Consider the following 26073-nt stretch of genomic DNA (forward strand, 5'->3'; position numbering starts at 1 on the left):
TTGAAGCAACATCTCAAGACATCAGTCAGGAAGTTAAAGCTTGGTCGCAAATAAGTCTTCCAAATGGACATTGACCCCAAACATGCTTTCAAAGTTGTGGCAAAATGGCTTAAGGAAAACAAAGTCAAGGTATTGGGGTGGCCATCACAAAGCCCTGACCTCAATCCTATAGAACATTTGTGGGCAGAACTGAAAAAGCATGTGCGAGCAAGGAGGCCTACAAACCTGATTCAGTTACACCAGCTCTGTCAGGAGGAATGGGCCAAAATTCACCAAACTCATTGTGGGAAGCTTGTGGAAGGCTACCTGAAACATTTCACCCAAGTTAAACAATGTTAAGGCAATGCTACCAAATACTAATTGAGTGCATGTAAACTTCTGACCCACTGGGAATGTGATGAAATAAATAAAAGCTGAAATAAATCATTCTCTCTACTATTATTCTCATTATTTAGTTCACACTTAGTTCACCCTCTGTTTCTTTTGATTATCAGCCTCAGTTCATCACAATCATTATGTGGATATGTTGGATATGTGCAGCATCTTCTGCCAGGTTTTATAATGGTTTGGACTGTGGACATATTTCTATATGCACTGTATTTTTTGGGGCTATATAAGAAAACCTACATTACTTCCCAATTCTTTATCGACATGTCAGGGACAGAAAAATCCCTTTGATTGATTATATCCTCTTCACAGAGAAGTGATACAATCTGTGGAAACGATGAGTTCTGTAGGAGCCAGGAGACCTAAAGACAATTATTTCTAAAAAGGAGGAAGAAGGTTTTAAAGTTTTGATTGCCATAGATATTACATAGTTCCTGATTTTAAAGGTTGATTATCCCTGAGTTGTATTATCATACCGTGATAAAAAGGCCCATTGTCATGGCCGTCAACAGTAGACCAAGGTGCAGCGTGGTGAGCGTACATATTCCTTTATTTCATATAATGCCGACAAAAACAATAAACAATCCAAAACAACCGTGAAGCTACAGGCTATAGTGCCAACAAACAAAGACAACTTCCCACAAAGACAGGTGGGAAAAAGGGCTACCTAAGTATGGTTTCCAATCAGAGACAACGATAGACAGCTGTCCCTGATTGAGAACCATACCCGGCCAAAACATAGAAATACAAATAATAGAACATAGAACACCCACCCCAAATCGCACCCTGACCAAACCAAATAGACACATAAAAAGGATCTCTAAGGTCAGGGCGCGACACCCATAGAAACGGAATGTGGAACAAGCTAAAATAATAGCCTGGTAGAGTTTAAAAAATGGATTCGTAGATAGTGCAGGTTTATTTTCTTAACTGAGTGTCACCTAAAATATGTTCATTATACACAGTAATATCTATGATAAATGTTGATGGTCATCGTCAGGGGTGTCCTGTGTCACACATTGCGTTTGAGCTGTTCAGGGACAAGCTAGCCAGTTAGAGCAAGCATCTCTTTATAATGCATGTAAAATACATTACAAGACAGGGTCTAAGGAACATGACGGACTAGCAGAGAGCTTTGCAAGACACATCTCGGCACTCTGTGCATGTTACTCTCTAAATGTGCATCATTTCCACACAGACTGTTTTTCTTTTGTGACTAAATGCTCTGCTCCTGTTCCATTAACTTGTGTACAGCCTTATGAATAAGTGATGCTACCACTTTAGAGACCTTCTCCTAAATGGGTTGATACAAATCACAATATAAATAACACACCTATTTTCTTTCCTCCACATTTTGACAGGTGTCTTTCTTCTCTTTCTCCGTTCTTCTGTTGACGTAACAGTGTCCATTTAGAGGAGAAACCAACGTACAGACAACAGGAAACACAATGACACAGGTGTTACCATTCAGATGGGGAGAAACACAATGACACAGGTGTTACCATTCAGATGGAGAGAAACACAATGACACAGGTGTTACCATTCAGATGGGGAGAAACACAATGACACAGGTGTTACCATTCAGATGGGGAGAAACACAATGACACAGGTGTTACCATTCAGATGGGGAGAAACACAATGACACAGGTGTTACCATTCAGATGGGGAGCAACACAATGACACAGGTGTTACCATTCAGATGGGGGGAAACACAATGACACAGGTGTTACCATTCAGATGGAGAGAAACACAATGACACAGGTGTTACCATTCAGATGGGGAGAAACACAATGACACAGGTGTTACCATTCAGATGGGGAGAAACACAATGACACAGGTGTTACCATTCAGATGGGGAGAAACACAATGACACAGGTGTTACCATTCAGATGGGGAGAAACACAATGACACAGGTGTTACCATTCAGATGGGGAGAAACACAATGACACAGGTGTTACCATTCAGATGGGGGAGAAACACAATGACACAGGTGTTACCATTCAGATGGGGAGAAACACAATGACACAGGTGTTACCATTCAGATGGGGAGAAACACAATGACACAGGTGTTACCATTCAGATGGGGAGAAACACAATGACACAGGTGTTACCATTCAGATGGAGAGAAACACAATGACACAGGTGTTACCATTCAGATGGGGAGAAACACAATGACACAGGTGTTACCATTCAGATGGTGAGAAACACAATGACACAGGTGTTACCATTCAGATGGGGAGAAACACAATGACACAGGTGTTACCATTCAGATGGGGGGGAAACACAATGACACAGGTGTTACCATTCAGATGGGGAGAGCCATGTGTCGTGTCACTCAACTCCCAGTCACCGAGATTGAACCTGATGGATGTGAATGTTTTTCAAAATGATAAATATCTTTCAAAGATAAACATGTTATGGTAGATAAGAGGAACTCAATGTACAAACTATATGTTATTGAATCCAATTTAATATGCCTTTAGGATGTTGACTTGCAGTATGGCATGACTGATGCACCTTTTCCTGTATCATATGTTGACTGGTGAGCTGTTTAACCAATTCCACTCGAGGTGTAGTTAACTCCCTAAACAGTAGAGTTAGGTTTTCCCTTTTTCACTTTACTGTACATCTACGCTTCACTGGTCCCAGTCCAGTATTTTAACAAAACACAAGTGAATTGAAAACACAAGTGAATTCTCCGGGTTCGGTTGAAACTCATTGGTTCTTGTTTCATATTTTCAGCCAGTTAGTTGCATCGAAGCTGACAACTTCTAATGACAGTAGGAAAGGATTCTGTCTTCTTCTTTAATTAGATCCACACCTCTGTGTAGCAGGTCCCATAGAGACCAAATAGACCAATACAAAGTCTTAGAACAACAACACTGAGACAATAAGGCATGTCCCAATGACGTGGAGGTACAGACATGGCCACCACACTTAGACCTGGACATTATTACAGCAACAATTCATTGCATGTAGACTGAATTAATGGAGTGGAAAAACATACTTATTACATGGGGGGGAATGAGACTCTAATGGAGCATTGGTAATGAGAGAGAGAGAGAGAGAGAGAGAGACAGAGAACGAGAGAGAGAGAGAGAGAGACAGAGAGAGAGAGACAGAGAGAGAGAGAGAGAGAGACAGAGAGAGAGAGAGAGAGAGAGAGAGAGAGAGAGAGAGAGAGAGAGAGAGAGAGAGAGAGAGAGAGAGAGAGAGAGAGAGAGAGAGAGAGAGAGAGAGACAGACAGAGAGAGACAGACAGAGAGAGAGACAGAGAGAGAGACAGAGAGAGAGACAGAGAGACAGAGACGAAGCGTGGCATGGGACAGTGAGGTGTGAGGAGACAGGGTTTCTGCTGTATCTGAAGAATCTCCCTCCTGTCCATAGAGCCGCGGTGCTTGACTGATCATGTGTAGGCCCATTCTACAGTGTTGGTCAGAAACCTCTGTGAATGTAAACACCATGCCACGATGCTTGACTGATCATGTGTAGGCCCATTCTACAGTGTTGTTCAGAAACCTCTGTGAATGTAAACCCCATGGTTTATAGCACGGAGTGAACAGCCAGAGGCCCTGATGTGCAGCCTGCATGCAGCCATCCATCTAGTCCTTTATGAATAAATGATCTGAATTCTCCCTAAGGCTTAACCCCTTTAATTCACCGCAATTACAGGGGTATATTGTTATTAGTGTTCAAGTAGGGGCTCCGGCTGAAGTCGGTTGACTGGCAGGAATCATTTACGGCCGGCGCGGGACAGCCGCCCCCCCTTTAAAATGCTGTGACAGAAAATTCAAAATTCCCGAGGAAAGTCACGTCAATATGCAGCAGGTAGAGCACATGATATCAGTAACAAAAGCCTGTGAGGTTTTCAGAAGCTGACACCAGGTCATCGGTTTACGGGAGGACTCCTCTCCTTTCAGACTCTCCTTTTTTTCTGCACCTTTACAGGTGATTACTGGCTTGTTTTAACCCATGGGGTTCAGCACCAAACAACATGACATGCTAATCAGGTTTCCGTTTCCTCTTCTAGAATGGATCCTCCCCCCTGCCAGGGGACGCTGTCGTAACATAGAGACAAAAAAAAAAAAAAGGCTGGGCCACAACGACGTGCTTATTGTGGTTCGTCTCAAATCAATGTTAAACACACGAATCACCCAGGATAGTCAATGCTGCATGCCTTCCTCCCGTTGTACATGACACAAAACTCAACATGACTGTCAGACCCCTCAACATTGTATAAGACATTATCTTGTTTAGGGCAGTATGTCAGGTTAGGTATCTTGTTTAGGGCAGTATATCAGGTTAGGTATAAGACATGATCTTGTTTAGGGCAGTATGTCAGGTTAGGTATCTTGTTTAGGGCAGTATGTCAGGTTAGGTATAAGACATGATCTTGTTTAGGGCAGTATGTCAGGTTAGGTATAAGACATGATCTTGTTTAGGGCAGTATGTCAGGTTAGGTATCTTGTTTAGGGCAGTATGTCAGATTAGGTATAAGACATGATCTTGTTTAGGGCAGTATGTCAGGTTAGGTATCTTGTTTAGGGCAGTATGTCAGGTTAGGTATAAGACATGATCTTGTTTAGGGCAGTATGTCAGGTTAGGTATAAGACATGATCTTGTTTAGGGCAGTATGTCAGGTTAGGTATCTTGTTTAGGGCAGTATATCAGGTTAGGTATAAGACATGATCTTGTTTAGGGCAGTATGTCAGGTTAGGTATCTTGTTTAGGGCAGTATGTCAGGTTAGGTATAAGATATGGTCTTGTTTAGGGCAGTATGTCAGGTTAGGTATAAGACATGGTCTTGTTTAGGGCAGTATATCAGGTTAGGTATCTTGTTTAGGGCAGTATGTCAGGTTAGGAATAAGACATGGTCTTGATTAGGGCAGTATATCAGGTTAGGTATCTTGTTTAAGGCAGTATATCAGGTTAGGAATAAGACATGGTCTTGTTTAGGGCAGTGTATCATGTTAGGTATCTTGTTTAAGGCAGTATATCAGGTTAGGAATAAGACATGGTCTTGTTTAGGGCAGTATATCAGGTTAGGTATCTTGTTTAAGGCAGTATATCAGGTTAGGAATAAGACATGGTCTTGTTTATGGCAGTATGTCAGGTTAGGTATCTTGTTTAAGGCAGTATATCAGGTTAGGAATAAGACATGGTCTTGTTTATGGCAGTATGTCAGGTTAGGTATCTTGTTTAAGGCAGTATATCAGGTTAGGAATAAGACATGATCTTGTTTAGGGCAGTATGTCAGGTTAGGTATAAGACATGGTCTTGTTTAGGGCAGTATGTCAGGTTAGGTATAAGACATGGTCTTGTTTAGGGCAGTATGTCAGGTTAGGTATCTTGTTTAGGGCAGTATGTCAGGTTAGGTATAAGACATGGTCTTGTTTAGGGCAGTATGTCAGGTTAGGTATAAGACATGGTCTTGTTTAGGGCAGTATGTCAGGTTAGGTATCTTGTTTAGGGCAGTATGTCAGGTTAGGTATAAGACATGGTCTTGTTTAGGGCAGTATGTCAGGTTAGGTATAAGACATGGTCTTGTTTAGGGCAGTATGTCAGGTTAGGTATAAGACATGGTCTTGTTTAGGGCAGTATGTCAGGTTAGGTATCTTGTTTAGGGCAGTATGTCAGGTTAGGTATAAGACATGGTCTTGTTTAGGGCAGTATGTCAGGTTAGGTATAAGACATGGTCTTGTTTAGGGCAGTATGTCAGGTTAGGTATAAGACATGGTCTTGTTTAGGGCAGTATATCAGGTTAGGTATCTTGTTTATGGCAGTATGTCAGGTTAGGTATAAGATATGGTCTTGTTTAGGGCAGTATGTCAGGTTAGGTATAAGACATGGTCTTGTTTAGGGCAGTATATCATGTTAGGTATCTTGTTTAAGGCAGTATATCAGGTTAGGTATAAGACATGGTCTTGTTTAGGGCAGTATATCAGGTTAGGTATCTTGTTTATGGCAGTATGTCAGGTTAGGTATAAGATATGGTCTTGTTTAGGGCAGTATATCAGGTTAGGAATAAGACATGGTCTTGTTTAGGGCAGTATGTCAGGTTAGGTATCTCTTTTAAGGCAGTATATCAGGTTAGGTATAAGACATAATCTTGTTTAGGGCAGTATGTCAGGTTAGGTATCTTGTTCAGGGCAGTATGTCAGGTTAGGTATCTTGTTCAGGGCAGTATGTCAGGTTAGCTATAAGACATGGTCTTGTTAAGGGCAGTATATCAGGTTAGGTATCTTGTTTAGGGCAGTATATCAGGTTAGGTATAAGACATGATCTTGTTTAGGGTAGTATATCAGGTTAGGTATAAGACATGGTCTTGTTTAAGGCAGTATGTCAGGTTAGGTATCTTGTTCAGGGCAATATATCAGGTTAGGTATAAGACATGATCTTGTTTAAGGCAGTATATCATGTTAGGTATCTTGTTCAGGGCAATATATCAGGTTAGGTATAAGCCATGATCTTGTTTAAGGCAGTATATCATGTTAGGTATAAGACATTATCTTGTTTAGGGCAGTATATCATGTTAGGTATAAGACATTATCTTGTTCAGGGCAATATATCAGGTTAGGTATAAGCCATGATCTTGTTTAAGGCAGTATATCATGTTAGGTATAAGCCATGATCTTGTTTAAGGCAGTATATCATGTTAGGTATAAGACATTATCTTGTTTAGGGCAGTATATCAGGTTAGGTATAAGACATTATCTTGTTTAGGGCAGTATATCAGGTTAGGTATAAGACATGGTCTTGTTTAGGGCAGTATATCAGGTATCTGCTGGATATCTCTTACACAGTTAAAGAAACGTATCTCCTTGTCTTCCCGTCGTCTGTCTCTGTATTGCTATGTATTCACAGTCTCCCCTCCTGTTCTATTCATGTCCTGATCTCCTTGTCTTTCCTAGCCTGTCCTGTTCTATTCATGTCCTGATCTCTTTGTCTTTCCTAGCCTGTCCTGTTCTATTCATGCCCTGGTCTCCTTGTCTTTCCTACCCTGTCCTGTTCTATTCATGTCCTGATCTCCTTGTCTTTCCTAGCCTATTCATGCCCTGATCTCCTTGTCTTTCCTAGCCTATTCATGCCCTGGTCTCCTTGTCTTTCCTACCCTGTCCTGTTCTATTCATGCCCTGGTCTCCTTGTCTTTCCTAGCCTATTCATGCCCTGATCTCCTTGTCTTCCCTACCCTGTCCTGTTCTATTCATGTCCTGGTCTCCTTGTCTTTCCTACCCTGTCCTGTTCTATTCATGCCCTGGTCTCCTTGTCTTTCCTAGCCTATTCATGCCCTGATCTCCTTGTCTTTCCTAGCCTATTCATGTCCTGATCTCCTTGTCTTTCCTAGCCTATTAATGCCCTGGTCTCCTTGTCTTTCCTACCCTGTCCTGTTCTATTAATGCCCTGGTTTTCTTGTCTTCCTATCCTGTCCTGTTCTATTCATGCCCTGGTTGTCTTGTCTTCCTATCCTGTCCTGTTCTATTCATGCCCTGGTTGTCTTGTCTTCCTAGCCTGTCCTGTTCTATTAATGCCCTGGTCTCCTTGTCTCTCCTACCCTGTCCTGTTCTATTCATGTCCTGATCTCCTTGTCTCTCCTACCCTGTGGTGTTCTATTCATGTCCTGATCTCCTTGTCTTTCCTACCCTGTGGTGTTCTATTCATGTTCTGATCTCCTTGTCTTTCCTACCCTGTCCTGTTCTATTCATGTCCTGATCTCCTTGTCTTTCCTACCCTGTCCTGTTCTATTCATGCCCTGGTCTCCTTGTCTCTCCTACCCTGTCCTGTTCTATTAATGCCCTGGTTTTCTTGTCTTCCTATCCTGTCCTGTTCTATTCATGCCCTGGTTGTCTTGTCTTCCTAGCCTGTCCTGTTCTATTAATGCCCTGGTCTCCTTGTCTTTCCTACCCTGTCCTGTTCTATTAATGCCCTGGTTTTCTTGTCTTCCTATCCTGTCCTGTTCTATTCATGCCCTGGTTGTCTTGTCTTCCTAGGCTGTCCTGTTCTATTAATGCCCTGGTCTCCTTGTCTCTCCTACCCTGTCCTGTTCTATTCATGTCCTGATCTCCTTGTCTCTCCTACCCTGTGGTGTTCTATTCATGTCCTGATCTCCTTGTCTTTCCTAGCCTGTCCTGTTCTATTCATGTCCTGGTCTCCTTGTCTTTCCTAGCCTGTCCTGTTCTATTCATGTCTTGGTCTCCTTGTCTTTCCTAGCCTGTCCTGTTCTATTCATGCCCTGGTTGTCTTGTCTTCCTAGCCTGTCCTGTTCTATTCATGCCCTGGTTTTCTTGTCTTCCTAGCCTGTCCTGTTCTATTCATGCCCTGGTCTCCTTGTCTTTCCTATCCTGTCCTGTTCTATTCATGTCCTGATCTCCTTGTCTCTCCTACCCTGTGGTGTTCTATTCATGTCCTGGTCTCCTTGTCTTTCCTTTCCTGTCCTGTTCTATTCATGTCCTGGTCTCCTTGTCTTTCCTTTCCTGCTCTGTTCTATTCATGCCCTGGTCTCCTTGTCTTTCCTAGCCTGTCCTGTTCTATTCATGTCCTGGTCTCCTTGTCTTTCCTACCCTGTCCTGTTCTATTCATGCCCTGGTCTCCTTGTCTTTCCTAGCCTGTCCTGTTCTATTCATGCCCTGGTTGTCTTGTCTTCCTAGCCTGTCCTGTTCTATTAATGCCCTGGTTTTCTTGTCTTCCTAGCCTGTCCTGTTCTATTCATGTCCTGGTCTCCTTGTCTTTCCTATCCTGTCCTGTTCTATTCATGTCCTGATCTCCTTGTCTCTCCTACCCTGTCCTTTTCTATTCATGCCCTGGTTGTCTTGTCTTTCCTACCCTGTCCTGTTCTATTAATGCCCTGGTTTTCTTGTCTTCCTAGCCTGTCCTGTTCTATTCATGTCCTGGTCTCCTTGTCTCTCCTACCCTGTGGTGTTCTATTCATGTCCTGGTCTCCTTGTCTTTCCTAGCCTGTCCTGTTCTATTCATGTCCTGGTCTCCTTGTCTTTCCTTTCCTGTCCTGTTCTATTCATGTCCTGGTCTCCTTGTCTTTCCTATCCTCTCCTGTTCTATTAATGCCCTGGTTTTCTTGTCTATCCCACCCCTCTCCTACTTATTCTGACAGTGACACTGACCCCTCACTGTTTCTCTGGCCCTGCCTGGCACTTCTCCAAGATACGCGTTGGTAACCTGCAGTCCTGTACTAGCGGATCTAACTGGAACAGAAGAGAGTTTTATGGTGGTCTCTGCTCTCATCTTCGGCGAGTTAGCAAAACCACAAACGACACTTTTCTATTTCAATGTCATTTCTTACTTCTATAGTTGTAACTCTGTACACTACGTTGGGGTTAGTGGACGTGGAGATGATCAGGAGTGGTTAGTTCCTGAATTTGAGGAAACAAGAAGGAATTTGAAGGTGACAATATCAATATAACTAATCGTTTAAATCGCCTTGAACTGGCCTTCACAGTTGAGTATTTAAATGATTTTTTTCTATAAATATGTAAACATTACAAACAGATGTTTAGTATAACGCCCAACGCAACAACAATAACGTGTGCATAAAACATGTCATTCCATGTGGTGTACAGTAGACGTCCTTTATTCCAGGACTCTCCTTCTACTGCCACTTTAGCTGTCAGGTCGTATAAACACAACCGTGGCATCATGTCCCATGATATCTGAGGACCTGTCACTTGGAGTTCCTTAAACCACTGGAGCGTCTCTGCTGCCTGGTAAATAAATAACAAGGCTCTGAAATCTCAGACACCGTTTCTGAGTTATGGAAACCATCCCAAACATCCACCCTCCTTATCTACGCACTTAGAGATAACCAAGCAAGATTTGGCACAGCTGGAGAGTCAGACTCCTCGCTTTCTCTTCTCCTCTGTCCGGGTGTCTGTCTGTCTATCTATCGTTCCCCCCTCTACATGGGTGAGTGCCTCTACTCCCTGGTATTGTTACCATCTTTTCAATGTTCATCCCTCCATCCCCCTCTCTCTTGCTCTCAGTGGCAAGGTATGTGGTGTGGACTGCTGCTGGGGGGGGGGTTACTGGCCTGGTGACGGCTCGGTTAGGACATTAGGACGGTCCGGCTTCCGCTGCAGGACACTGGGATCCTCTCCGTCCTCACGCTCCACCTGGCAACTGGGGGTGTAGAGGTAGGGGGGGGCCTGTAGAGGTACTGTAGGGGGTCGGCAGGGGGGTGGTTGATGGGGATGGGGGGGGAGAGGGAGGCAGTGTCTCGTGGTCTCCTGGTGTGTCTGGGGAACCCTCATCCCTGCTCTAACACTCATTACTCTCCCTGAATCCCGCGGGTGCTCGGTGCTAGACACCATTCCAATGTGGAGGCATTCCGGGTGCTAGTGCTGCTCCAGGACCCACTAGAGCTACCTCCGATCCCAGGTTACAGTATTCACTTAACGAGGGACAGCCTAGTCACGGGTCCCAAGCGACACCAGGAGAGCCAAGCCAACCGCTGTGTGCCCGGGCAGTAATGGTGCGGGTAACACAATCTCGCTAGTTGGTTTGAAAATGTGTTGCTGTCTGAAAGGAGCCGTAAAATATCATTCAGAATCTCTTTGTTTTTCCCATCTTTTACATTTGCCTTTTACTTTATTTTGTGCAAGTGTGCAAAAAGTTCAGAGAACGTACACAATATATATTCCACAAAGGACTCGAGTTTTAAATAATGGCCAACAGTCTCTTGATACAATTTCCATTTAGAGATCTATCAGAATAATATAATGCCAGACATGCTATAATGTTACTATGGTTTTTACTAACCTATTTCCTAGGAACTAAATTAAAGATTAATATAATGCCAGGCATGCTATAATATAAATACTTTTTTTTGTGTAACTAACCTATTTTCCTACGAACTAAATTAATTGTGCCACTTGAGTATAAGATGTGTATTTTTAATGGCTTGTCTCTTTGTTTACTGGACCTTAATATAGTATTATCGTGTATTTTCCCCTGCCTTTAGCACAAAGCCACATACTGAGCCACATAACTAGGTAGTGCTTTTCAAAATGCCTGATCCTTAACAGAATGCAGGACGTGTGAAGAAAACGTGAAGATAAATTCACTCTATGGGACGTGTTCACTTCAGATAGGAAGGGAAGAGCCAGAGATAAATACGAGAAAAATGGTCCTATGGCTTGTGAGATGACTCAAAATATAACACTCAAATAATATTTAACATCCAAACATGTGAAGTTTTGTAAATGCTCATTTTAACGGGGCAGAGGAGGTTGTAGGTTTGGGACAGAGATGTTCCAGCGTTATATGATTAAATCAATATGAGTATGGAAATACAACGTTGACGGTCCGTTAAACTATGTCTTTTAAATTGACAAACAAGGGTTTGGCTCAGGAAAGGAGGAGATATCAAGTAGAAGCATTAGTGTGAATAAAGACACGTTGACGAGGAGAAACTCCCCTTTGCTTATGTCAACAACAAAGTCATTCTCAACAAGAGGTCATTTCTATCAATAAAACATTTTAATACACTTTTTTATGGGGGGGCATATCTATCCATGGGTGTGAACACACACACAAAAAAAATAAGGAATTTGTGGATGATAAAATTAGTATCCGTTCTATATACGTCTCTTATATATCCTTTCATCCGAGTCGGGGTACAAGCAGAGGAGCGTGAAAAACATACATGCTGCAAATGGCATTAAATGCATTTTTTTATTTTTTTTAAATGCTCTTTCTCTGCTAAATAAGTCATAGTCACGGTCTGCTAAAACATACCCACAACACGCAGTACTTGTGTTTCTCTCACAGTGAGTAAGTGTTGATCCGTCTTGACTCTCTGCTATGGAGGATCTCACCCTTATAACACTGCCAATATACGACAAGGTCCCTACCATCTTCAGCCAAATCTTTTAGAGAAGTCTCTTTAAGGGCGACGTGGCTAGACTGGCCATCGCATGAAGGAGACAACGGACACGAGGTCCTCAAAAGATCACGATAGAAATCATTAAGACAGCTGGTACTAGCTGGCAACAAAAATATATATATTTGCCACATCCTGTGAACACTTTTTTTGTTTTAACTGAAATTAATTAATAAAGGGTGAGCTTGCTGTTCATCCTGCAATTATTGAAACACATCTCAGACATGAAAGGGATGGATTGTTTTATTTGTTCACATATGTGATATTGGAGACTGTGCAGTGAAGAGTTGTACAGTACAGTCTCTACTGTACCAATGAGTTAAAAAATACTGTATGACTTGTCATGTTATCATTGTCAGTTGTTTCATTCAATATAGAGGGGGGGGGGAAGCAACAGTACCTTCCAGTTTAATGCACAAAAACCACTTACACACAAGTGACAGACCACATTACCCCCTTTCACTTCCATTAACTGTGATTTCTGGATGTCTGCCTACAGTGGGTAGACAGCCCCTCTTCTGAGATATGGTCCAGGGATGTTTCTTGAAGGGACGTGGGATTTCTGATCCTTGTCTGTCCCGTGCATTTCCAGGACAGCAGTAAGAGAAGGAGGGACAGAGACAGGTCAGTGAGTCCCAGATTGTTGTCTTTGGGGTAATGTATTAATGGCAGTCTGGCCTCCATGGTCATCTTTACTACTTTGAGTCCATAACATACAGAGTAAAAGAGTAGCCTACATTTTGCTATTTCTTAACCAGAGGGGTTAAATATGGATGAGGGACCAGGGAGGTATTCAGAGCTAGAGAACAGAGCTCGAGACAGAGAAAGAGAGAGAGACAGAGAAAGAAAGAGAGAGAGACAGAGAAAGAGAGAGAGCGAGAGAGAGACAGAGAAAGAGAGAGAGAGACAGAGAGAGAGAGAGATAGAGAGAGAGGGAGAGAGGAAGGGAGAAAGCAGAGGAGACCGTTCTGGAACCTGTGTTGATAGCTTGTTGTGTCTTAAAACTTTTGGGAAAGTGTGTGTCACACCTTCAGTCCAAAGGGAGGCTCTCTATAAAATACTGTGAGACCAGTGGATGTAACACCTCTCTATAAAATACTGTGAGACCAGTGGATGTAACACCTCTCTATAAAATACTGTGAGACCAGTGGATGTAACACCTCTCTATAAAACACTGTGAGACCAGTGGATGTAACACCTCTCTATAAAATACTGTGAGACCAGTGGATGTAACACCTCTCTATAAAATACTGTGAGACCAGTGGATGTAACACCTCTCTATAAAATACTGTGAGACCAGTGGATGTAACACCTCTCTATAAAATACTGTGAGACCAGTGGATGTAACACCTAGCAAACTGCAGAGTTTCAACAAAACAAAAGGTATACAGCTGTGGAATGGTGGCAAGTGGAAATGTCCCACTGACTCCCTCGAAAAAACAACAACACAATGTACAATTACTTTTATGAGACAGCGGTGCAAATTCACAATTACTTTTTATGAGAAAGGGGTGAAAATTCACAATTACTTTTACGAGACAGTGGTGAAAATTCACAATTACTTTTATGAGACAATGGTGAAAATTCACAATTACTTTTATGAGAAAGGGGTGAAAATTCACAATTACTTTTATGAAACAGTGGTGAAAATTCACAGTTACTTTTACGAGACAGTGGTGAAAATTCACAATTACTTTTATGAGAAAGGGGTGAAAATTCACAATTATTTTTATGAAACAGTGGTGAAAATTCACAATTACTTTTATGAGACAGTGGTGAAAATTCACAATTACTTTTATGAGACAAAGGTGAAAATTCACAATTACTTTTAGGAGACAGCGGTGAAAATTCACAATTACTTTTACGAGACAGCTTTGAAAATTCACAATTAATTTTACGAGAAAGCGGTGAAAATTCACAATTACTTTTTACGAGACAGTGGTGAAAATTCACAATTACTTCAATGATACTGCGGTGAAAAACAACATATCTCCAATGGCTTTATGTATATGTAGGCTTATAGGTTTATCTCGTTACACCCACGATAGTCAGTGGAGCTGCTGTAATGAACGATTGACTCAGAACACACAGAGGACCCGGTGTGCATAGTCAGAACTAAAAACTGTGGGCCGTTGAGATAGAGCGAAACCTTTTATTTATCTCCCTGTTCAACAGAGGATAGGGCATAAGAGCATCCTGCAGTCGGTTTGTACGTGCCCCGAGCAGCTGAAAGTCAGTCTTATGTACTATTTGTTGAAGGATTCAACATGGGAATTTTGTGAGTAAACCTATTTCAGTTAGAGCTCACATGATCAGTTACAGGATCTCTCGCTTGATTTTTTTTTCCACTCAATGAATTGTGTTTTCTAGTCAATGAATCACAAGGGGGGAAAAAAAGAGAAAGAAGATATTAATGGCTATTACGTAAACAGACCGAGCTTGGGATTCATCCCCTGTGCCAGGCAAGTGATCTGTTTTAAATCCTCATAGAAGGCATTACCCAGCATGCACTATAATATATCTTCATATCAAAATCATGTATCAGATCGTTGTTTTCTAAACGATTCAGCGTATTAGTAGATGAACACACTTAGATAGATACTATATAATCCATCAGAATAACAGTGTCCTTATTTAACCCCTTTTTTGTGTGACAGCGGCCTCGTTGTTGGCCGTACGGGTGACTGGTACTATCCTCTAATGCAGCGATCATAGCTATAATTAATATGATTAAAATATAATGAATATTATAATAAACTATAATTATAAGTGACACCAAAGGTAGATCTATCCTATCCCTTTAAAAAAATAATCTAAAGGCGTCTCATAACTTCATAAATGTTGTATTAGGAGTCTCTTCTGCCTCGTCCATTTCAATCTTTGTGACTTTTTCCCAGAACTGTTTTGGATGTCGTGGCGATACCGTGACAGGGCGTAGAGCTCACATCAATCACATCTCCTAAAAGTAGTCCAGCTGAATCCAGCCACAGTAAAAGGGCCAGAGAGCTTGTCCCTCCCTCCCTCCCTCCCTCCCTCCCTCCCTCCCTCCCTCCCTCCCTCCCTCCCTCCCTCCCTCCCTCCCTCCCTCCCTCCCTCCCTCCCCAGAGATGGCCTGGCTGTAGAAGCTTCTACAGATAACAGCCCAGTTCAGTCACTTGAAGTAATCCTTTAGTGACTAAAATGACTGGAAATGACAAAATATGGGACTGTGATTTACACTTTTGGACATCAATAAAACTAGATACTCTGAGTGTTCTAGTGAAGGGACAGATGTGGGAAAAAAGGGGGTTTTAGAAAAAGGGAGAAAGAAAAAGAACAAGAAAGCTGGTACGACCACCACCCTCACCACAGGAAGGAGAGAGGTGCATGCAGCCGAGCCCTCGGAATGGAAATCCAGCCAGCGTGAAAACTGCTACTTTCTATTGTGCTGGACATAGTGTCTATTCTCTTCCCGGGTCACGGAATGCCTTTTGCTACTACTCTAACAGGATTGGGCTGCGTGCTATCTGCTCTACTCTTAATTCATTTAAGATTCCCCGCCCTAAAATCTCCCAAGGATCCTAATGGACCCGTGTTTTAGTTCAACATACCTGAACATGTATTCTAAGAGAATCTTGTCTGCAAAGGAAATCTAGCAGAATGGTTTTGATATTTCTGGCCAAGTGCTTCTTTGAGCTCAGCTTTTTTTTGTTGTTGCCAGCGATGGGTGGATAGTGTATGTGGAGCAGGGTACTCTCTGCAAACAGAGAAATAGGAGTTGACTCATGACTCTTCTGTCATCAAAAAACGACATAAATAAACTGCTAATGTCTCATTATGACCTCCACATGTACTGTATCAGACCATCACAAATAAACGGACTCTACACCTCAATTAAACGGATTGTATGTTTCTAATGTGCTTGGTATTAATAGATTATACTTGAGGAAAAGTTAGCAAGCGTAGGTCTAATATATCTAAAAGTAGTTTATAATAAAATAAAGAAATGTGTAAATTAAAGATACATAATTCATTGTTTATTTATTACTGAAGATTTCCATTACTCTAAATAACTGGAGAAAATATCCTAATGTAATTATCATGAAGGGGATAATGATTTAAAAGACATGCCATTCTCGTTTCATGACTGGCTCTCAATATAACTTCAGCAAAAAAAGTTGAACGTAATATTTTTGTGTTTGTTAATGCAAAGTCTGAAAATTGAATTACGGCTTCATTTAAAATGTCCGCTCCTAGAGGTATCAATGTATGCAGAGAAAAATACTGTCTGTAATTTTTAAAAAACATTTAGATGTTTTAAATGAATTGTTTCTGTGCGTGACTTTACTGTAGAATATACGGTGCTATATCGTCCACACATCACATTCATTTGAGCGAGAAAATTGAGGTTAAAAAATCTCTCCGGACTTGAGTTTGCTGTGCAAGATACAATATTTCCCTTGACAATGAAAGGTGGAAAATATGATAAATAAAATATTATGGAAATGTGGTTCTAATATTGTATTGTCACAATCAATTTCCCATTACCCATCTCCACTTTTATATATACCATATTATGTCCTTCTGAAATTCACTTTATGAAGCTAGTGACTCCAGTTTACATATAAACTATTCCTGCCTTTTTTCCCTCCTTCCTCCTGTAATAAAAAGCCCACGGCTCTATGGAATGAATTGAGCATTTGACTTTCAATTAGGTTAGTATGTATACAGAGTTGGGCATTTATGTTCGTTCACAGACGAGGAGGCTTGTGGCAGGGACTGATGTAGTCATATTGCTGTGAAACACTACCGTGTGCAAATTGAATGAAATCAGCAAGCAGGGCAGGCCGATTAAATGAACTAGCCTGTCACTCTGAAGGGGGATGGAGAAATGATTGTCATATTTGTCTACGGCCCGAGCACTGTTATCAAAAGGAATCATTTTTTTTAAATAACCGCTATACACATAAAACATGTTTTTACATTAGTGGGATAAAAAGCCATCACAGCAGCTGCTGCTTGCCTTGAGATGAACAGTTGTCACATATTATGACACCCAGTCAACTCTAGGGCTTGCCTTCTCTATTGCAGATAAATTACGCTTCTTTTTTTCTCTCCCCCCGTTTCTTGCATTGACTGAGTTTCAGAGTGGAAAGGTACACCTAGTGTGTTAATTACTCCACTGACACTTCTTTCTCAAGGCAAATATGAGGAAAATGAGGGTCATGGACTTTCCCATATAAAAAGAGGCATTGCTTAATGATGTGAGGCCTGGGGTTTAATTCAGCATGCAGGGAAGTGAGAGAGGTGGGGGGGAGGGACGGACGGACGGACGTCTTTAAGGAAGTGAGAGAGGTGGGGGGGGCGGACGTCTTTAAGGAAGTGAGAGACGTGGGGGGGGACGGACGTCTATAAGGAAGTGAGAGAGGTGGGGGGAGGGACGGACGTCTTTAAGGAAGTGAGAGAGGTGGGGGGGGGCGGACGTCTATAAGGAAGTGAGAGAGGTGGGGGGGGGGGACGTCTTTAAGGAAGTGAGAGAGGTGGGGGGGACGGACGTCTATAAGGAAGTGAGAGAGGTGGGGGGGAGGGACGGACGTCTTTAAGGAAGTGAGAGAGGTGGGGGGGACGGACGTCTATAAGGAAGTGAGAGAGGTGGGGGGGACGGACGTCTTTAAGGAAGTGAGAGAGGTGGGGGGGACGGACGGACGTCTTTAAGGAAGTGAGAGAGGTGGGGGGGACGGACGTCTTTAAGGAAGTGAGAGAGGTGGGGGGGACGGACGTCTATAAGGAAGTGTGAGTTTCAGCTATCATTCAGAACATGCGTCAATCCAGGCCGCATTGGTTTAAATCTCCGGTAAACAAACACTGGTGTGGTTTCATTGCTATTAACTACAACCCCCTGTGGGTTCAGTAAAACAACAAAGGAATTGTTGATTTATAGTAGGTCAGTAAGTATGGTAAATGAATCTGCATCAAATATGCATACCGTGGTGAGTTTCGATTGGGGTTTCATTTTGACAGGTGTCAGGAGTGCTCAGTGTGACCTTTGACCTTTCTAACGAACTTGGCTGATACTTAGTAATGATCACAGCACTCTTTAATCGCTCTGTAAAAGGAAAGGGAAATAGGTCCCATTTCTAACTAGTGTACTGTAGTCTCGCTGTACGCAGCACAGCAAAGTCAACACTGGGAACTGAGCTGTTGATGTTACTGTATGTGATATCAACATGACAACGTGACACCTGGTACAGGAGTTTTCATGGGTACGGTCTCTGTTACAATACAACGAGACAACATGACACCTGGTACAGGAGTTTTCATGTGTTTAGTCTCAGTTACAGTACAACGAGACAACATGACACCTGGTACAGGAGTTTTCATGTGTTTAGTCTCAGTTACAATACAACGAGACAACGTGACACCTGGAACAGGAGTTTTCATGTGTTTAGTCTCAGTTACAATACAACGAGACAACATGACACCTGGTACAGGAGTTTTCATGTGTTTAGTCTCAGTTACAATACAATGAGACAACGTGACACCTGGTACAGGAGTTTTCATGTGTTTAGTCTCAGTTACAATACAACGAGACAACATGACACCTGGTACAGGAGTTTTCATGTGTTTAGTCTCAGTTACAATACAACGAGACAACATGACACCTGGTACAGGAGTTTTCATGTGTTTAGTCTCAGTTACAATACAACGAGACAACATGACACCTGGTACAGGAGTTTTCATGTGTTTAGTCTCAGTTACAATACAACGAGACAACATGACACCTGGTACAGGAGTTTTCATGTGTTTAGTCTCAGTTACAATACAACGAGACAACATGACACCTGGTACAGGAGTTTTCATGTGTTTAGTATCAGTTACAATACAACGAGACAACATGACACCTGGTACAGGAGTTTTCATGTGTTTAGTCTCAGTTACAATACAACGAGACAACGTGACACCTGGTACAGGAGTTTTCATGTGTTTAGTCTCAGTTACAATACAACAAGACAACATGACACCTGGTACAGGAGTTTTCATGTGTTTAGTCTCAGTTACAATACAACGAGACAACGTGACACCTGGTACAGGAGTTTTCATGTGTTTAGTCTCAGTTACAATACAACGAGACAACGTGACACCTGGTACAGGAGTTTTCATGTGTTTAGTCTCAGTTACAATACAACGAGACAACATGACACCTGGTACAGGAGTTTTCATGGGTACGGTCTCAGTTACAATACAACGAGACAACATGACACCTGGTACAGGAGTTTTCATGTGTTTAGTCTCAGTTACAATACAACGAGACAACGTGACACCTGGTACAGGAGTTTTCATGTGTTTAGTCTCAGTTACAATACAACGAGACAACATGACACCTGGTACAGGAGTTTTCATGTGTTTAGTCTCAGTTACAATACAACGAGACAACATGACACCTGGTACAGGAGTTTTCATGTGTTTAGTCTCAGTTACAATACAACGAGACAACGTGACACCTGGTACAGGAGTTTTCATGTGTTTAGTCTCAGTTACAATACAACGAGACAACATGACACCTGGTACAGGAGTTTTCATGTGTTTAGTCTCAGTTACAATACAACGAGACAACATGACACCTGGTACAGGAGTTTTCATGTGTTTAGTCTCAGTTACAATACAACGAGACAACGTGACACCTGGTACAGGAGTTTTCATGTGTTTAGTCTCAGTTACAATACAACGAGACAACATGACACCTGGTACAGGAGTTTTCATGTGTTTAGTCTCAGTTACTGTACAACGAGACAACATGACACCTGGTACAGGAGTTTTCATGTGTTTAGTCTCAGTTACAATACAACGAGACAACATGACACCTGGTACAGGAGTTTTCATGGGTACGGTCTCAGTTACAATACAACGAGACAACATGACACCTGGTACAGGAGTTTTCATGGGTACGGTCTCAGTTACAATACAACGAGACAACTCCTGTACCAGGTGTCATGTTTTCATGTGTACGGTCTCAGGTCTAATATCATTCAAGCCACAGATCAACATATAGGTATAATGTAATGCTTCATGTTTGAAATATAAACATGTCCAAGTGTGTAAAGGCCTTGGGGGGGAAAAGTAAAGACCATTTCCAGATGCTCTTTCCACATGAAATGATGTGAGTGTGTAGAAGCATTATGGCAGGATGTTTTTCACAGGTCTCCCTTTACACCAAGAGAGGGCTGGCGGGTGCTAAGTGCTGCCAAGAACAATGACCTTTATTAAAGCACAAGAGGTCAGCGAGACACGGACAGCGGGAAGAAAGACCTGTCAGGTCCACCATCCAGCCTTCCCTTCCAAATCCCTCTTTTCTCCATGGGTGGGTGATCAGGCCCTGCTCGTGACCGTAGAATAAGACAACATATCTGAATGATACAGGCAAACCCTAAACATCTTGTTAATTGTTATAACCCACACTAATTATGTAGCCATTTTTTTATTTTGTGTCAATTAGGTCTTCCTGATATCATTACTGTACTGTAGGTCTTCCTCATATCATTACTGTCCTGTAGGTCATCCTGATATCATTACTGTCCTGTAGGTCTTCCTCATATCATTACTGTCCGGTAGGTCTTCCTCATATCATTACTGTCCTGTCCTGTAGGTCTTCCTCATATCATTACTGTCCTGTCCTGTATGTCTTCCTCATATCATTACTGTCCTGTAGGTCTTCCTCATATCATTACTGTCCTGTAGGTCTTCCTCATATCATTACTGTCCTGTCCTGTAGGTCTTCCTGATATCATTACTGTCCTGTAGGTCTTCCTGATATCATTACTGTCCTGTACTGTAGGTCTTCCTCATATCATTACTGTCCTGTAGGTCTTCCTCATATCATTACTGTCCTGTAGGTCTTCCTCATATCATTACTGTCCTGTAGGTCTTCCTCATATCATTACTGTCCTGTAGGTCTTCTTCATATCATTACTGTCCTGTAGGTCTCCTCCTATCATTACTGTCCTGTAGGTCTTCCTCATATCATTACTGTCCTGTAGGTCTTCCTCATATCATTACTGTCCTGTAGGTCTTCCTCATATCATTACTGTCCTGTAGGTCTTCCTCATATCATTACTGTCCTGTAGGTCTTCCTCATATCATTACTGTCCTGTCCTGTAGGTCTTCCTGATATCATTACTGTCCTGTAGGTCTTCCTCATATCATTACTGTCCTGTAGGTCTTCCTCATATCATTACTGTCCTGTCCTGTAGGTCTTTCTGATATCATTACTGTCCTGTAGGTCTTCCTGATATCATTACTGTCCTGTACTGTAGGTCTTCCTCATATCATTACTGTCCTGTAGGTCTTCCTGATATCATTACTGTCCTGTAGGTCTTCCTGATATCATTACTGTCCTGTACTGTAGGTCTTCCTCATATCATTACTGTCCTGTAGGTCTTCCTGATATCATTACTGTCCTGTAGGTCTTCCTCATATCATTACTGTCCTGTAGGTCTTCCTCATATCATTACTGTCCTGTAGGTCTTCCTCATATCATTACTGTCCTGTAGGTCTTCCTCATATCATTACTGTCCTGTATGTCTTCCTGATATCATTACTGTCCTGTAGGTCTTCCTCATATCATTACTGTCCTGTAGGTCTTCCTCATATCATTACTGTTCTGTATGTCTTCCTCATATCATTACTGTACTGTAGGTCTTCCTCATATCATTACTGTCCTGTAGGTCTTCCTCATATCATTACTGTCCTGTAGGTCTTCCTCATATCATTACTGTCCTGTAGGTCTTCCTGATATCATTACTGTCCTGTCCTGTAGGTCTTCCTCATATCATTACTGTCCTGTAGGTCTTCCTCATATAATAACTGTCCTGTAGGTCTTCCTCATATCATTACTGTCCTGTAGGTCTTCCTCATATCATTACTGTCCTGTCCTGTAGGTCTTCCTCATATCATTACTGTCCTGTAGGTCTTCCTCATATCATTACTGTCCTGTAGGTCTTCCTCATATCATTACTGTCCTGTCCTGTAGGTCTTCCTCATATCATTACTGTCCTGTAGGTCTTCCTCATATCATTACTGTCCTGTAGGTCTTCCTCATATCATTACTGTCCTGTAGGTCTTCCTGATATCATTACTGTCCTGTAGGTCTTCCTCATATCATTACTGTCATGTAGGTCTTCCTCATATCATTACTGTCCTGTAGGTCTTCTTGATATCATTACTGTCCTGTAGGTCTTCCTCATATCATTACTGTCCTGTAGGTCTTCTTGATATCATTACTGTCCTGTAGGTCTTCCTCATATCATTACTGTCCTGTAGGTCTTCCTCATATCATTACTGTCCTGTAGGTCTTCCTCATATCATTACTGTCATGTAGGTCTTCCTGATATCATTACTGTCCTGTAGGTCTTCCTCATATCATTACTGTCCTGTAGGTCTTCCTCATATCATTACTGTCCTGTAGGTCTTCCTCATATCATTACTGTCCTGTAGGTCTTCCTGATATCATTACTGTCCTGTAGGTCTTCCTCATATCATTACTGTCCTGTAGGTCTTCCTCATATCATTACTGTCCTGTCCTGTAGGTCTTCCTCATATCATTACTGTCCTGTCCTGTATGTCTTCCTCATATCATTACTGTCCTGTAGGTCTTCCTCATATCATTACTGTCCTGTAGGTCTTCCTCATATCATTACTGTCCTGTCCTGTAGGTCTTCCTGATATCATTACTGTCCTGTAGGTCTTCCTGATATCATTACTGTCCTGTACTGTAGGTCTTCCTCATATCATTACTGTCCTGTAGGTCTTCCTCATATCATTACTGTCCTGTAGGTCTTCCTCATATCATTACTGTCCTGTAGGTCTTCCTCATATCATTACTGTCCTGTAGGTCTTCCTCATATCATTACTGTCCTGTCCTGTAGGTCTTCCTGATATCATTACTGTCCTGTAGGTCTTCCTCATATCATTACTGTCCTGTAGGTCTTCCTCATATCATTACTGTCCTGTCCTGTAGGTCTTTCTGATATCATTACTGTCCTGTAGGTCTTCCTGATATCATTACTGTCCTGTACTGTAGGTCTTCCTCATATCATTACTGTCCTGTAGGTCTTCCTGATATCATTACTGTCCTGTAGGTCTTCCTGATATCATTACTGTCCTGTAGGTCTTCCTCATATCATTACTGTCCTGTAGGTCTTCCTCATATCATTACTGTCCTGTCCTGTAGGTCTTTCTGATATCATTACTGTCCTGTAGGTCTTCCTGATATCATTACTGTCCTGTACTGTAGGTCTTCCTCATATCATTACTGTCCTGTAGGTCTTCCTGATATCATTACTGTCCTGTAGGTCTTCCTCATATCATTACTGTCCTGTATGTCTTCCTGATATCATTACTGTCCTGTAGGTCTTCCTCATAACATTACTGTCCCGTAGTTCTTCCTCATATCATTACTGTTCTGTATGTCTTCCTCATATCATTACTGTACTGTAGGTCTTCCTCATATCATTACTGTCCTGTAGGTCTTCTTCATATCATTACTGTGCTGTAGGTCTTCCTCATATCATTACTGTCCTGTAGGTCTTCCTGATATCAGTACTGTCCTGTACTGTAGGTCTTCCTCATATCATTACTGTCCTGTAGGTCTTCCTCATATCATTACTGTCTTGTAGGTCTTCCTCATATCATTACTGTCCTGTAGGTCTTCCTCATATCATTACTGTCCTGTAGGTCTTCCTCATATCATTACTGTCCTGTAGGTCTTCCTCATATCATTACTGTCCTGTAGGTCTTCCTCATATCATTACTGTCCTGTAGGTCTTCCTCATATCATTACTGTCCTGTAGGTCTTCCTCATATCATTACTGTCCTGTAGGTCTTCCTCATATCATTACTGTCCTGTAGGTCTTCCTCATATCATTACTGTCCTGTAGGTCTTCTTCATATCATTACTGTCCTGTAGGTCTTCTTCATATCATTACTGTCCTGTAGGTCTTCCTCATATCATTACTGTCCTGTAGGTCTTCTTCATATCATTACTGTCCTGTAGGTCTTCCTCATATCATTACTGTCCTGTAGGTCTTCTTCATATCATTACTGTCAAGTGAGAGCTGATATGTTGTCGTGTGAGCGTGTATGTGTGTGTTTTTGTGTGTGTTGGTGCATTTGTGTGAGCATGATTGTGTGTGCTCGTGTTTGTGTGTGTGTGAGCATGCATACTGCGTGCATGTGTTTGTGTGTGTGTGTGTGTGTGTGTGAGCATGCATACTGCGTGCGTGTGTGTGTGTGTGTTAAGAGCACTGAGGGGGGTTGGGCTGCCTGTCATATTACCGCTACCCAGTCTGCTACCCAGGCATGTTTTCTAACTACTCACTGTGACCACCAGACTCCACCGCTCTGTGTGTTCTGTTGTGGGCCGCATAAAGACACTGTTAAGGACACAAAGACACTGTTATAAGCATAGAGACAGTGTTATGAACATAAAGACAGTGTTATGAATATAGAGACAGTGTTATGAACATAGAGACAGTGTTATGAACATAGAGACAGTGTTATGAACATAGAGACAGTGTTATAAACATAGAGACAGTGTTATGAACATAGAGACAGTGTTATGTACATAGAGACAGTGTTACAAACAGAGACAGTGTTATGACCATAGAGACACTGTTATAAACATAGAGACACTGTTATAAACATAGAGACAGTGTTATAAACATAAAGACAGTGTTATGTACATAGAGACAGTGTTATGACCATAGAGACAGTGTTATGAACATAGAGACAGTGTTATGAACATAGAGACAGTGTTATGTACATAGAGACAGTGTTATGAACATAGAGACAGTGTTATGAACATAGAGACAGTGTTATAAACATAGAGACAGTGTTATAAACATAGGGACAGTGTTATGAACATAGAGACAGTGTTACAAACAGAGACAGTGTTATGAACATAGAGACAGTGTTATGTACATAGAGACAGTGTTATGAACATAGAGACAGTGTTATAAACATAGAGACAGTGTTATGAACATAGAGACAGTGTTATGTACATAGAGACAGTGTTATGAACATAGAGACAGTGTTATAAACATAGGGACAGTGTTATGAACATAGAGACAGTGTTACAAACAGAGACAGTGTTATGAACATAGAGACAGTGTTATGAACATAGAGACAGTGTTATGTACATAGAGACAGTGTTATAAACATAGAGACAGTGTTATGAACATAGAGACAGTGTTATGAACATAGAGACAGTGTTATGTACATAGAGACAGTGTTACAAACAGAGACAGTGTTATGACCATAGAGACACTGTTATAAACAGAGAGACAGTGTTATGTACATAGAGACAGTGTTATGAACATAGAGACAGTGTTATAAGCATAGAGACAGTGTTATGTACATAGAGACAGTGTTATGTACATAGAGACAGTGTTATGAACATAGAGACAGTGTTATGACCATAGAGACAGTGTTATGAACATAGAGACAGTGTTATGAACATAGAGACAGTGTTATAAACATAGCGACAGTGTTATGAACATAGAGAGAGTGTTATAAACAGAGACAGTGTTATGAACATAGAGACAGTGTTATAAACATAGAGACAGTGTTATGAACATAGAGACAGTGTTATGAACATAGAGACAGTGTTATAAACATAGAGACAGTGTTATGAACATAGAGACAGTGTTATGAACATAGAGACAGTGTTATGAACATAGAGACAGTGTTATAAACATAGAGACAGTGTTATGAACATAGAGAGAGTGTTATAAACAGAGACAGTGTTATGAACATAGAGACAG

This window comes from Salvelinus namaycush, chromosome 22 (genome assembly GCF_016432855.1).
Source record: "Salvelinus namaycush isolate Seneca chromosome 22, SaNama_1.0, whole genome shotgun sequence".
Lineage (NCBI taxonomy): Eukaryota > Metazoa > Chordata > Actinopteri > Salmoniformes > Salmonidae > Salvelinus > Salvelinus namaycush.